General features: G+C 43.7%; 1 long non-coding RNA gene across 2 annotated transcripts in view; it reads left to right on the top strand.

Moving 5' to 3' along the window:
• The window catches only part of LOC128315457 (uncharacterized), a 74,300-nt gene that overhangs the window by 19,842 nt on the left and 39,715 nt on the right, over window positions 1–14,743 (top strand). For both annotated transcript variants that reach the window (XR_008298226.1, XR_008298227.1), the window contains exons 3-4: window positions 4,017–4,291; window positions 4,420–4,581. This is a non-coding gene — a long non-coding RNA (uncharacterized LOC128315457). The remainder of the gene's footprint in view (window positions 1–4,016; window positions 4,292–4,419; window positions 4,582–14,743) is intronic.

The raw sequence follows: 14,743 nt of genomic DNA, 5'->3' as shown, positions 1-14,743 counted from the left end.
GGGGTGGGGTGGGGTTCTAGAAGGTAGGTAGCTATTCATTTTTGGGTGTGCATTTTGTCAAGAGTAGCTGCTTTCTAAAGACTAACACTGCAGCTCAAGGGTCTGGAGGATGAGATTTGTGAATCTGAAAGATGTTTCAAAGGCAAAACTGCATTGCTCATGCAGTGTGTCTACAGAGAATGTCTTCCTTGGACAGATGGAAGTCCTCCAGGCGAGGCAGACCCCTGGTTCCTGACCTCAGTGGCACATCTCTGCCAGCCTGTCCAATAAAAGGGACAAACAACGCTGGTTATGGTTCACTGTATTGGGGCACCAGGGTGAGCTCCACGCTGGGTTATATCCGGTGGCCTGGGTGCCCAGGGAAGGGGGCCTCTTCCTCTTTCAAGTCTTCCTCGAGATTCAGGTACATTGGAAAACTCACTCCCAAGAACTTCTGGGACGTTGTCACTGTGGTTAAGGGGATGAGATGGATATTGGGAGGTTACCCAACAACCTTTTAACTTTCTGCATTCTAATATTTTCCTGTAATGTGTGACGCAATCTCCTGACTTCAACTGTTGTGTTGTGATATCACACTTGTATGGGCTGCATAGCCTCCCTCGGTGGACAGTGGCAGTGCGAGCCCATGTCCCCTGTCACTTCTAGGCTAGCTCTTCTCTTTCTACTTGGGTTAAACTGTTAATGTTGGTCATTTTTTTAAAAATTATTTATTATTTTTTAAGTCAACTCTACCTCCAAGGTGGGGCTCAAACTCATGACTCCAAGATCAAGAGTCACATGCTCTCCTGCGGGAGCCAGCCAGGTTGCTTGGATATTGGTCACTTCTAGTGCCGCCTTTCACAAACCCCACCCTGCTGTTTTGGGAATTTGTCCTGCTCTTCACGTTCTCCTGTCTTTTCTTCAGTCGTGGCTCCTTGAGTTGGGGCAGAAAAAAGGCTGCCATTTTATAGACATTGCCGGCTGGTGATGGCCCTTCTGGTCTTCCGGGGAGAGGACTATCTATAAGGGGGTACGCGTCTGGCTCCTCTGACTCTTTTTCAAGTAGGCCTGGCCCTTGGGCCTACCAGCCTAGGTTAGCTTAGCCAGCAACCCCCTCCCCTGCAGTGATGCGTGGAGTCCTGTGTGACTAGATTCCGCACCCCCCAGCCCCCAGGCAATGGATGCCTGCTCACCTAGCCTGCCTTCAGCAAGGATCCGGTTGGCTCCTTTTAACCAAATCTTCCTCACTTCTGATGTTTCCACCTGGTCAGCTTTCCATCCACGGACCCCCACTGGCCCTTGGCTATAAATCCCCACTTTTCTTGTTGTATTACTGCAAAAGCCCATTGCAGCGATCCCCACACATATTGAGATGGTCCCTAACAAAGTCCATCTTATCACTTTAACAAGTATCAGAATGATTTCTTTTTTCCTTAACGCTTGGACGAATCAGTTGCTGCGTGCCATGTGCGATGGGCAAGTTCGTGGTTGCTGGCACTTAGGCCTTCCTGTGCTTTGCCATCAGAGGAGTCATATTTGTGTGTAAATGACAGGATAAGCTACTGAGACATTATGTTTTGTCGTCTTTTGGGAAATCTGAGAGTTCCTTTTCCGATTCCCAGAGACGAATATGTAATTGTTCCTTTTCCTGTTCTCAGAAAGGCAGCCAAGCGTTTATGTCCTAAGGCCTGGATCAAGAATTGTAAAATTCAATTCTCACAAGTAGGTAATGTAAGTTTGTGACGTAGCCCCAGTGCGGCAATAGAGAGTGGTGGAGATTGTGGCAAGCAGGGAACTCTTGTCCCAAAGAAAGCCATTAGTCAGCTCCCACCAGCCATGGCATGTGCGAATGTGCACCTGCTATTTCCAGAGCACCTGACTTTTATTTTCACCTTTTTGTTTAAAAAATTTTTTTTATTTGGGGCTCCTGGGTGGCTCAGTCAGTTAAGCATCTGACTTCAGCTCAGGTCACGATCTCATGGTTTGTGAGTTCAAGCCCCGCGTCGGGCTCTGTGCTGACAGCTCCGAGCCTGGAGCCTGCTTCAGATTCTGTGTGTCCCTCGATCTCTGCCCCTCCCCCATGCGCATTCTGTCTGTCTGTCTCTCTCTCTCAAAAATAAATAAACATTAAATTTTTTTTTAATTTTAGAGATAGAGAGTGTGCGAGCAGGGGAAAAGGGCAGAGAGAGAGAGAGAGAGAGAATCCCACAGGACTCTAGCCCATGACCCTGGGATCATGACCTGAGCTGAAATCAAGAGTTGGATGCTCAACCGACTCAGCTACCCAGGCACCCCACTATTACCAGAGCACCTGATTTTTAAATAGAAAATAGGAAGCTGGATATCTACATGAAAATTCTAGGTTTTTTTAAGTGTTGGCAAGTAACAAAAGCAAACAAACACAGTAGGGACAAAACACCCCAAAATTTTGCTTTCAGGCATGTGGTTTGTAATATCTTGTTACCCCTCTAGTTGAGGGAGGGCAGTTAGGAGGCTGAAATTGCTCCCACACCTCCTCCACCTCGAGTACAGAGGAAGAAGGCTGCTTCTTGGACAGGAAGAGGAGGGGTGGGCAGCGGGGGATGGCTTGAGTTTAGGCCCATAGGAGTTTCCAAAACTATGCCCTGCATATCCACAGGGTGTTGGATGGGTCCCCTGAGTCACGTGCCCTTGGAGAGTAGCCAGCCTGACCTGCAAGCCTTGGCTTAGATCTTCATGCTGATCCTCAGTCAGAAAGGAGCATGTGCAACCAGCCTTCATGATATCCACGTGGCCTTTTTTCCAGCTCTCTGGACTGCTGGGGCCCAGGGGTTCCTGCACAAGCCTAAAGGCTCAGAGAGAGGGGGAATCCCCAAAGCACAGCTCAGGCAGGATTTTCTGCCAGGTTGGTGGTTCAAGGCCAAGACATATTTAATTGGTTTAGAAAAAAGAGATGCAAATATATGCCAGGTATCTTTGTATGCCAGTATGTGTGTGCATAAAATCTCTTGTTTGGGGCCCAGCTTGGAACCCCGAGAGTTTTGAAGATGTGGCTGCCTGAGAGTCAAGGCTTCACTCTGCAAAGATTTCCTCCTCCTTTAAAACTACCTGTAGGGGCAGCTGGGTGGCTCCATGGGTTGAGTGTCTGACTCGATTTCAGCTCGGGTCATGATCTCATGGTCATGGGTTCGAGCCCCGTGTCAGGCTCTGTGCTGACAGCTTGGAGCCTGCTTGGGATTCTTTCTCTCTCCCTCTCTCTCTGCCCCTCCCCTGTTCATGCTCTCTCTCTCAAAACTAAATAAACATTAATAAATTAAAAAATCTACCTGTAGTTGTTAGAAATGCTAGGGACGTCCATATCACTTTCTGCATGTGAGCAGAACTTAGGAAACCAGGCAGGTGCCTCCTCGTCCTGTGCAAACACATTGCTGACTTACCTGCCCTCTGCTACCTGAGCCACCAAGTTTTCATTGCTCTGTCATTTATCTTATAATACTTCATCTCCCCCAGCTGAGTCTCTTCTTAAGCATTTCGGATGTTTAAAATGGAATTTAGTGATGTTTTCACACCAAAATCTTCTTTATTTGGAATTTTGGGAACTTTGGGAGCAGAGGTTGTTTAGTTATAAGGCTTTTATTCTTAACTTCCTCTGCACACTCAGAACCTTTTGCGATGGGAATGAATTTGCAGTAACTTGTGTCCGCAGTGAAGGCTAACATGTGATTCTCAAAAAATCCTGTTTATATGGAGAATAAACGAGGTCCAGAACACTGTGTCCCATCCGTGAAACAAAATGTACATTTCCTAGGAGGAGGCGGCACATCTCTCATTTTCAAAGCCTGAGCGGATGGTTCTGGAATGGTAATTCCAGCTGTTTGAATTTAGGGCCCTGGAAAGGTTCCTCCGAAGGCAATTCAAGGGCGTTGCCTCTTAGTGGCTGCGGTTGTTCTCCTGAGATGTAGCAATTAAATAAGGGCCAGGAATGTCCAACTTTTCTTGAATTGTGAGTTTCAGAGTTTACCTTCATTTGAGTCCTTATGTTTGTGACTGCATTTTAGGAACTGAATATGCCAGGGATGGAATAGTGTGTTGACCTGTGTCTTTGGCACTTGCTTGTGGCCTTTCTTACTGGATCGCCCCATCGCAGCCTTGACTGTTCAGCTCAATTCATTACTTATTTGACATGAAACATTGTCAGTGAGTCTGATGGAAAATTCCACTAAAGAAGGAAAAAACATCTCTAATATGGAACAGCGAGCTATTGATTAAAGCTGCCATGTGCCCTCAGAGCTCCTTTCTTCGGTAATGCCTAAAACAGATCAAGGTTAACATGGTAAGCTCCACACAGGCTGCCTTTCCGGCATGTTCACTTGCCATTTGGGAACAACCTGGCCCCTTGCTCAATGTCTATATTGTCATCCAGGTGAATCACCCCTTTTGCCTCTGTGTTATTTTTTATAGGGTGTTACCTCTTAACAGTCCAAATGTCGGGCTGGCTTTAAGTACAGAAGTGATGGACTAATGTCCCAACTGCCTCACGTGGACCACACAGGTGACCCCGAGGACTGCGGGCTGGGACAAGGCAGTCACTCTCACCAAGATGCCACCTGGGACTCTGACCTTGTGAGTACAAGCGGAGGGAGTTGTGAGGTGACAGAATCCAGCATTCTTCTTTCATGTAATAATTGCATACAATTTCTGCAAATTCATGGGATCCCGAAGAACACTCATAAACACGGCACATGGTATTTAGTGGGATGCACCGGGCCCTTTTCTAAGTGCTTGTAACCAGCTGACTTCCTTCATCCACATAAAAACGCTGAGAGGAAGGTGCTGCCATCAGACCCACATGGCGGTCGGGGACACAGGCACGCATGGCTCCTGAGGGGCAAAGCTGGGCCTGGTGCCCAGGCGGCGGGTCCAACCACTCTACTGCTTTCCTTTGTAGACCCCGTTTGCAGTCATTCATTCACCTAAGTCACAGGAAAGCCTTGTGTTTTCAAAATCTGCATCTACTTTCCACCACAAAAAATATCAGGTTGCTCAGAGAATAAGGGCTCTCACCACAGCCGTGGTGACTTTCTCATTCTGACTGTATTCATTTATTCAAAAAACATACAATGGGGATGTGTTATGTGCTGGGCACTGTGCTAGACTCTCGAAATATGTTGTATTCATAATAAATATGTGGGCAAAATATAGAAGCTACTCAAAACAGAGATTCCTGCCCACATGGAGCCTGGTGGTCCTAGAGGGTAACTTAGCTGAGCGCTGGAAGTCGGAGACAGGGGAGATGCCTCAGACTAGCAGATAACAGGTCTTGTTGTTAAAAAGCATGAGCTTTAGGGGCGCCTGGGTGGCTCAGTTGGTTAAGTGTCCGACTTCGGTTCAGGTCATGATCTCCCCATTCCTGAGTTTGGCAATCTGCACACTGCCCGCCCCCGCCCCCCACCCCCCCCCCCCCCCCGGCAGGTTCTATGCTCACAGCTCGGAGCGACACTCTCTCTCTCAAAAATAATAAAATAAAAAATTAATAATTACTAGCTTTAAAGGCGCCTTACCCAGGGCAGACCCCTGAGTGATTGCAGTGGGGAACTTACACTTCAGTCCCTCTGCCAGAGTCTTCTTGATTTTTCTTTGGATTCTAGTAGTTTTCCTATCCTGCCTCCCAAAGGGCCATGCTATCTTCCTAAGCCATAGCACCTCCTGATCAGACATTGTCCATCCTCCCATCCACCCATCCACCCACCCACCCATCCATCGAATTTCTTTTTCTTTTTTAAGTTTTACTTATTTACTAATCTCTACACCCATCTTGGGGCTGGAACTCATGACCATGAGATCAAGAGTCTCCCACTCTTCTGACTGAGCCAGTTAGGCACCTCCATCCAGTGAATTTCTTCAGTCACTCATTTATAACTTCTTCTCGTGTTCCTCCTGGCTGCGGGTGCTGCAGTGGGCCCCAGGGACACTCGGGTGAACGAGACGGCCCGTGGCCCTCAGTTGAGCAGCAGCAGGACGTTCAAATGGCCACACCGTGCATGTGTGAAGAGGGAAGAAAGCGTGATGACACGATCTGGGTGTGGATTTCAAGGTAGAAATGGAACAAATGTTGAGAAACATCTTTAAAAAGAATGCCTTTGCAGAATTGTTTCCGGTTTCTCCAAGTCTCTTCCTAGCACCTGGCAGAACGTTAGCACAGGAAAGGGATTTGGTCCCGCAGCCCACCCTGGGGGTTGTTGTTTTATAGAGACTTGAAGGTGGCCTCAGGCTGAGCACCTCTCCTTAGATGTTTCCGACACACAACCTGCACACACAGGGAGAAGGCTGTTGTGGTTCAAATGGGTGTTTAAAGTGAGTGTGCAGGGGCGCCTGGGTGGCCCAGTCAGTTAAGCGTCCGACTCTTGATCTCAGCTCAGGTCTTGATCTCAGGCTGTGAGTTTGGGCCGCAGGTTGTGCTCTTAGCCCGGCATGAAGCCTACTTAAAAACAAACAAACAGACAAACAAACAAGTGGGCTGTGCTTTCATCTCTGACCAGTCATCCCCGCTCCAATCACTTTAATGAGGGCACAGTGGGAGGAACTCTGGAATATATACTTGGTTAGCCTTAGAATTATTTTGCAATAAGTTCTTGGTCCAAAGAAAGAAACTGGGCCAGAAGATGACTAGGTTTGCATTTAAAGTTATTTGAAGGGGCTTCTAGGTGACTCGGTTGAGCGTCTGACTGAGGCTCAGGTCATGATCTCGTGGTTCGTGGGTTCGAGCCCCACATCAGGCTCCGCGATGACAATGTGGAGCCTGATTTGGATTCTCTCTGTCTCCCTCTCTCCCTGCCCCTCCCCCATTCATGTTCTTGCTCTCTGTCAAAAATAAACATTAAAAAATATTTTTGAAAAAGTCATTTGAAGCCTTTCTCCCTCTCTTCCCCCCCGCCCCAACTTCTCTTCATTCCTCCTCCCCCAGTACGGATCCTGGCCAGAAGGTCTGGGTAGTGAGAGTGCAGGCTACTCAGCCGCTGTGTCATTCCCTGCCCGGGGAAAGGAGAAGCTTCTGTGGCTTACCCACCAGACTTCTGATAAGGAGATTCATCTTAGGTCAGAGAGGTAAAAACCAATGGAGAGACTGCCCTCTTCCAATTGTGCTCCTTCCTCAGGAAACACGTAGATGTAGTTGGTCGAGTCCTCTAGGGTAAGGATCAGTGCGAGAAATAGCTTGGAGCTGTTAGGATTACTCTTTTATTGTGGTAGACCATTAAACAGCTTCATCGAATTACCCATTTGAATCATGAACCAATCCTAGGTCCGTTCCGTGGGGCCCAGAGGTTATTCCATGACAGGCCATGCGAAATCAAGTATGGGCATTTTCACGTGAACTTTGCCAGCCAGCCATTTCTTGATAAGAATCTCATGAAGCAAAGACCTCGCGTTTTTGTCACACACACACGCTTTTTTTCCCCCCTTCAGGATATAAAGATGTTTTAGAAGACGTAATAGCTCAACTTCACAGAGGACCACAGAAATTCACACCTGAGCTTGGATCGGTCACAGATACAAAGATGGCTCCTCACTTCCCAGAGAACGCTCTCCTTCATGTGGGAACGTCCAGGCTGCTTGTTCCCCTTCTGCTGAAGTGGGGAGTCTGTAGAAATATTATGCCACACTTGACATCAGGCCTACATATTGGTGTGTCTCCCACCCCACTTCCTGGATGTGAGCATTCCCCCAGCCCCTTGGAGGAGATAAGTTATCTTTCCCATCTTGACTCACTCATGTAACAGGAATCAGAAGCTCACATCCCAAGTAGGGGCCGGACCACGAGGTTATGGCCCTTCGGCTGGCGAACACAGAAACGAATTGAGAGGTGGCCATTACTGCAATGCACCGGTGTTGCCGATAGGAGAGTCAACTCTTGCACATACAACAATATGGATGAGCCCCGACATAAGTAGGCTGAGTGAAAGAGGCCAAACCAAACAAGTGTATACTGTGTGGCTCAATTTGTATAAAATTTTAGACGATGCAGACACACCTGCCGAGTCAGAAAGCAGATCGGTGGTTGCCTGAGGATGAGCTATGTGTATGGATGACAAAGGGGCGGGAGAAACCTTTTGAGGGTGATAGATGTGTTCATTATCTTAATTCAGGTGATGATTCCGTGCGCATATACATATGTCCAAACTCATCAAATTGTCTCTTAATTATGTGCTATTTATTGTATGTCAGTTATGCCTCCATAAAGATGTATAAGCAAAAAAAAAAAACCCCTCTAAACTGGGGTTATCTGCAGAGGTTTTTGATGACCTAGGAAATGACTATGAAAATCTGTTGTACCCTGTGCATGGATGCACACTAGCTCTCGTAAAAGAGTTATGGAAATTGCAGATGAGTTACACAAATTTCTTCGGTAAAGAGGCAGTATTCGATCTTAGCTAATGTTTACTGACACGGCAAATTGTTCTCAGAGATACAATTCCTGGAGGCTATTTTTGAAAACCAAGAGAAAAAAAATGCTTGATCTGATCCTTTATAATTAAAGGAGATATTTTAACATTGAGTATGTCAGTAATTGTTTTCTAAAAGAAAGTTTAGGGGCACCTGGGTGGCTTAGTCGTTTAAGCATCTGACTTGATTTCAGCTCATGGTTTTGATTTCATTTCACGGTTTGTGAGTTCAAAGCCCATGTCGGGCTCTGTGCTGACAGTGTGGAGCCTGTTTTAGATCCTCTGTCTCCCTCTCTCTGTGCCCCTACCCTGCTTGTGCTCTCCCCCTCTCTCTCTCTCTCAAAAATAAGTAAACATTAACAAAAATAAGAAAAGAAAGTTGGGCGCCTGGTGACTCGGTTGAGGCTCCGACTTCGGCTCAGGTCATGATCTCATGGATTGTGAGTTCGAGCCCTGTGTCAGGCTCTGTGCTGATAACTCCCAGCCTGGAGCCTGCTTCGGATTCTGTGTCTCCCTCTCTCTCTGCCCACTGCCCCCCACTCACCCTCTGTCTCTCTCTTCAAAATAAATAAACATTTAAAAAAAATAAGTAAAAGAAAGTTTAGAGAACATTTTCTTTTTTTTTTAAATGGTTTTTTAAAATGTTTTTATTTATTTATTTTTTTTGAGACAGAGACAGAGCATGAACAGGGGAGGGGCAGAGAGAGGGGGAGACATAGAATCTGAAGCAGGCTCCAGGCTCTGAGCTGTCAGCACAGAGCCTGGCGCGGGGCTCGAACTCACGGACTGTGAGATCATGACCTGAGCTGAAGTCAGATGCTCAACCGACTGAACCACCCAGGCGCCCCTAGAGAACATTTTCAAAATATGTTTGGAACTATTTCTGTCATATTGTTGCATCCACATGACTCCTGAAACAGAATGCTACGGGCACCAGTGACAGTCACAACAAAGTTTATTGCAATGAGAGGCAAGGCAAACCAATCGATCGGACTGACACTCTTGACCAGAGTGTGGTCTCGAACAGCCAGGGTACAGAGTTTTTATAGCCGACCACATCGTCTTATTATCACCTGGGAACAGAACAAAGGAATAGTTCCCAGGTGGAAACAGTTCAAACAGGCCCTTGCTCCAATCCAATCAAGTGCTAATCCATCCCTTGATCGATAGGATAAGGCTGTTGTCTCTTAATCTATAATGTTAAAGCAAAGATGTTATCTCTTATTAGCCCTACCCTTACAATATGTGATTTTGTTATTGAAAATGATGTGTGGCACTTTTTAAAATTTTCCTATTTTCCCATTTCAGAAGTTGGAAACAGAAATTCCTAACCTGCTTAAAATGTCCCAAATGAAAACTTCAGGCTTTCAAACTATTTGCTAAAATTATAAAAGTGGAACACCCTCTGATTGGTTTGCAAGAACAACTGATAGATATCAGAGAGGATTCACATTTAGTAGCAGAATTTCAACAAAAAACCTTTGTGTAATTGGTGAATGGGACTGATACACGAGTATGGTAAATCAAACATAGGTAATGATATCTGCCATTTGGTTCTATTCATCTTTTGAGCTATAGGCACCCATCAAATGCAAGTAATGAAATAAAATGAACTTAAAACCAGACTTTTGAATTAAAGTATTAAATGGATATTTTTTAAAATTATAAAACATTTCAGGGGCACCTGGATGGCTCAGTCCATTAAACGTCCAGCTTTGGCTCAGGTCATGATCTCGCGGTTCGTGAGTTTGACCCCTAATATGTGCTCTCTGCTGTGAGCACAGACCCCACTTCGGATCTTCTGTCCCCTTCTCTCTCTGCCCTTCCCCCACTGGTTCTCTTTCTCTCTCTCTCTCTCAAAATGAATAAATAAACTTAAAAAAAGAAAATTATGAAACATTTTAAATCACATTGCTGCCTCTATAATATTATTAGTATTACATATACTATTACTATTATATTACATATACTATTAATATTCTCAATGAGGATAAACCATTTTTGGTACCATTTACAAATAAAGGAAAACATTACTTAGGAAAACCTACTGATAGGGATATGAGATAAAAAATGTGGTGACTTCTACTCGAAGGATGTTACTGCACTTGCTCTCATTCTGCAGATACTTTCCCCCACCCCATGGGTGCTACCCTCCTCCCACAACTAGTGACTAGGATTCATGGGACTTGGCCTGGTGTACTGCTCAAACCAGTTTTTTTCTATAGATAGTTATCGGCTTCCTAGTATACAAATTCAATGCACTGTCTTGGTTTTACTGGAACAGTCTTGGGTCTTGAAGAATCTCCAAAGCAGTCAGTAATCCTATGCTGATGTTGTGTTAAAACCTGTGAGCCATGGTATAGTTTAAAAAAATGAGCTTCCAAAACAGAGTAACAGTCATGATGACTGTAAATTATTAATCAAGTCAACATGGACTGGGAGTTCCCAGGAGCAGCTGACCCAGCAAGTCATTATAAAGGACGGCCCCTAGCTGTCCTTGTGCCATAAAGTAAGCTGTCAAACTCTCTTCATGGGCTTATTCAAGGAAGCCAGAGTGTTTCAGGGGATTACTTTGCATTAAGTAAGAACAAGAAGCCTACAATTTATGAAAGTGAGAAGCCAGAGTAAAAACACTGATGCTCTTTGGACTGCTTCTCAAACTGGGCTGCATCTTCAGGTCATCTGGAGAGCTTATAAAAAGTCCTCTGGGCACTAGGATTAAAAGGCGAACGATTTATATGATCTGAAGAGAAACCAGAGTATTGGGCACTAGGATTACAAAAGAAAAGTAAGGGGCATCTGGTTGGCCCAGTCAGTAGAGCACACAACTCTTAATCTTGGGGTTGTGAGTTTGAACTCCACATTTTGGGCATAGAGGTTAGGTTATTGTTATTATTTTTTTATTTTAAAAAGGAAAGAAAACCATTAGGGTATTCCAGCGTGTTGTCACGGTTGAACATCGCTGTTTCAGAACCACAGTCATATCTGCTGAGCTTCTACTTCTGGCCATTATGGAGAAACTCACAATAGTCTTGTTTCTTAATGAACAGAATATATGAGTCAACTATTTTGAGATGTTGAATAACAGACTGTGCAGGACTGCAGTCTTGAGGTAAGGGAAACACAGAACATGAATTTCACAGTGACCCTGCTATTCTGCCTGTAGGTATACAGGGAGGTGGAACCCAAACTGAGTGGCGACCTTACTGAGGTGAGGAGGCAGAGATTGGGGTTCTGGGCTGCTGAAGCAGCTAAAGTTTACAGAGCAGGATACTAGAGAAGAGGGAGCTATGTAAGATACTGGGGACAGACGTTTGTATGGGGATTTGTTGTGTGAATCCTAACCAAGAATTAGGCTATGCCTGACCAAGGCAAGACTCCACAAGTCTTAAGAGAGATTGCCTATTGTGGAGCTGAGAGCAGAATGGTAATACTTGGAGCTGTACATTAGAGGAGATGTTGGATTCCTGGCCTGGCCTGAATAGAGGGACCTCATTGAACCCCTTGGCCATTCAAGTGAGACCTAGAAAGTCTATGCCTAGGAAGTAAGAACTATGTCATAGAGTAAGAGCAATACTTCAGGACTAAATTCAAATCCAAATTAGATTCCTCTCTAACAAACAATAATACTAGCCTATCCTGATAAAAACAGATACAGTAGCAATTTACATTCCTGCCAGAATAAAACTCAAACATCTTATAAAAGAAGGTGACATAATTCAAACTCCCTATATCATTTACAATGTCTACCACACAATAAAAAATTAGTAGACATACAAAGAAGCATAAAAATGTGACCCATGATTGAGACAAAAAAACAGTCAATAAAAATAGACTCCAAATTGATGTAGATGTTGACACTGGATGTTGATGTTAGATGCTGTAGATGTGTACTTTGAGCAACCTCTATAAAATTACCCAGACTTAAAGGAAGAGATGATCATGAGAGAACATAAATAGAAACTCAGAAAAATGGGACTATACTAAAGAACCAAATGGAGATCTTGAAACAAAAAGATACATACATAAAATGAAAATTTCACTACTTAACAGAAGACTGCAGAAGTTAGTGAATCTGAAAATAGATCAATAGAAATGATCAAATCTAAAGAATAAATAGAAAAAAGGATTTAAGAAAAATAAGCAGAGCCTTAGTGACATGAGGGCAATTTCAAGCAGTCTAAAATGCAAGTAATCAGAATGTTAGTGCAAGAGGAAAGAGAAAATGGCAGAAAAACCATACAAAGATACAATAGACTCAATCGTCTAAATTTGATGATCAACATCCATATATAGATCCAGGTAGCTCAGGGAACCCTAAAGAGGATTTAAATAGAGAACCACACTTAAGGCTATCATAGTCAAACTGTTGGAAGCCAGAGATATAGAGAAAAAACTTTATTTATTTATTTTTTTTAAGAGAAAACTTTAAAAAGATCCACAGAAAAAAGATGTACAGCATATAGGGAAATGACAATGTAGATGATGTTGGACTTCTCCTGAGAAACAACAGTGGTAAAAAAATAATGGACTGATATGAAGGAAAAAAATCTGTTATCCCAGAATTCCATATCCAGTAAAAACATTCTTCAGAAGTGAAAGTGAGGGGGGCTGTGCCTGGAGGACTTAGTCAAGTGTCCAACTCTTGATTTTGGCTCAGGTCATGACCTCACGGTTCATGGGATCAAGCCCCACGTTGGGCTCTGTGCTGACACTGAGGGGCCTGCTTGGGATTCTCTCTTTCCTCTCTCTCTGTCCCTCGTCCTGCTCTCTCTCTCTCTCTAAAAAAATCAATAAATAAAAAAAAATCGAAGTGGGAAAGAAAAAGTCATTTTCAGATGGATGAAAGATGAAAGAGGTCACCAGCAGCCCTGCAGCCCTATACTGTGAGAAATGCTAAAGGATGTCCTTTAGGCTGAAGGGAAAGACATCAGATGGAAACTCCGATCTACAGGAAGGAAGGAAAAGTTCTGGAAATGGTAAATATATAGGTCAATATAAACCACTTTGTTTTCTTCCCTTAATCATTGAAAAGCAACGGACTATGTAAAGCTGTGTTCAGCAGTGTTTATTACAGATAGTAAGTAGTTTAGTTTTGCAGGCCAACAGTCCCTGACACAACTACTCTGCTCTGCCTTGTAGCAAGAAAGCAGCCAGAGACAATACACAAACTTTCTTTACCGAAATGAGTGCTGATTCATGGGCCATAGTCTGCTGACCTCTGGTTAAAGCAAAAATTATAACATTGTATTATGGGGTATACACATATAGATGTGAAATATATATGACAATAATAGCACTAAAAATGAGGAAGGAAATGGAATTTTACTTTTAGGATCTTAGATTTTAGGTAAAGTGGCAATATTAACTCTAAGTTGACTGTGGTAAGTATAGTATGTATATTGTAACCTCAGAATAATGACTAAATAAATAAAGAGGTATAGCTAAAGAGGCAAGATAGGAATTAAAAAGGAATACTAAAAAAGATTTGTTTAGCCCAGAAGAAGGCTTGAGAGGAGGAACCCAAACAAAGCAATACAAACCAACCAAACCAACCAAAGAAAAGCAGATGGCACAACTAGAAAACAAATGGGAAGATGGTAGACTTAAATCCAATTATAGCAACAATTACATAGACATACCCAATTGCACAATAATTACATTAAATATAAGTGGGTAAAAACTTCTATTAAAATCTACAGATTGTCAGATTGGAAAAAAGGAAGACTCTATGCTGTAAGAGATATACTTTAAATACAAAGAGACAGGTCGAAAGTCAAAGGATGGAAAAGCTGTACCATGTAATCGGTAAGTGTAAGAAAACTGATGTGATTATATTAGTATCATACAAAGAAGACTTCAACATGAGTCTTACCAAAGAAAAAGTTGGAAAATTTATAATTATGAAGGATCAGTTGCAAAAGGGACCTAAAAATCTTGTATGTGCATACGCCTGATGAAAAGGTTTCAAAATGCATGAAGCAAAAAATGACGAGAGAGAAATAGAAAAATCTGCAGGTATAATTGGAGATTTCTAAGAGCCCCTCTCAGTAATTGACAGAACAGGTAGATAATCAGTATGTTACTGAAGATTTGACCAACACTATCAGCCAGCTTGATTGGACACTTGTAGAACACATCATTCAACTGTTGCAAATCAAAGTCATCAAGAGCAGCAGCAACAGAGAAGGAACAGAGCCATGATCAAGTCCAGCTTTCCTGATGAAACAACTACTGCGTAGTTGTTAACGACCCTGGCTCCACCCCAGACCCTCTAAGTCAGAATCACCTGGGGGCTGTGTGGTTAACAAGCAACCAGATAATTCTTGCTATGGGGAAGTTTA

The sequence above is a fragment of the Acinonyx jubatus genome, chromosome B2 (genome assembly GCF_027475565.1).
Source record: "Acinonyx jubatus isolate Ajub_Pintada_27869175 chromosome B2, VMU_Ajub_asm_v1.0, whole genome shotgun sequence".
NCBI lineage: Eukaryota > Metazoa > Chordata > Mammalia > Carnivora > Felidae > Acinonyx > Acinonyx jubatus.
The sequence above is the reverse complement of the archived record's forward strand: the minus strand, read 5'-3'. Positions and strand labels throughout refer to the sequence as shown.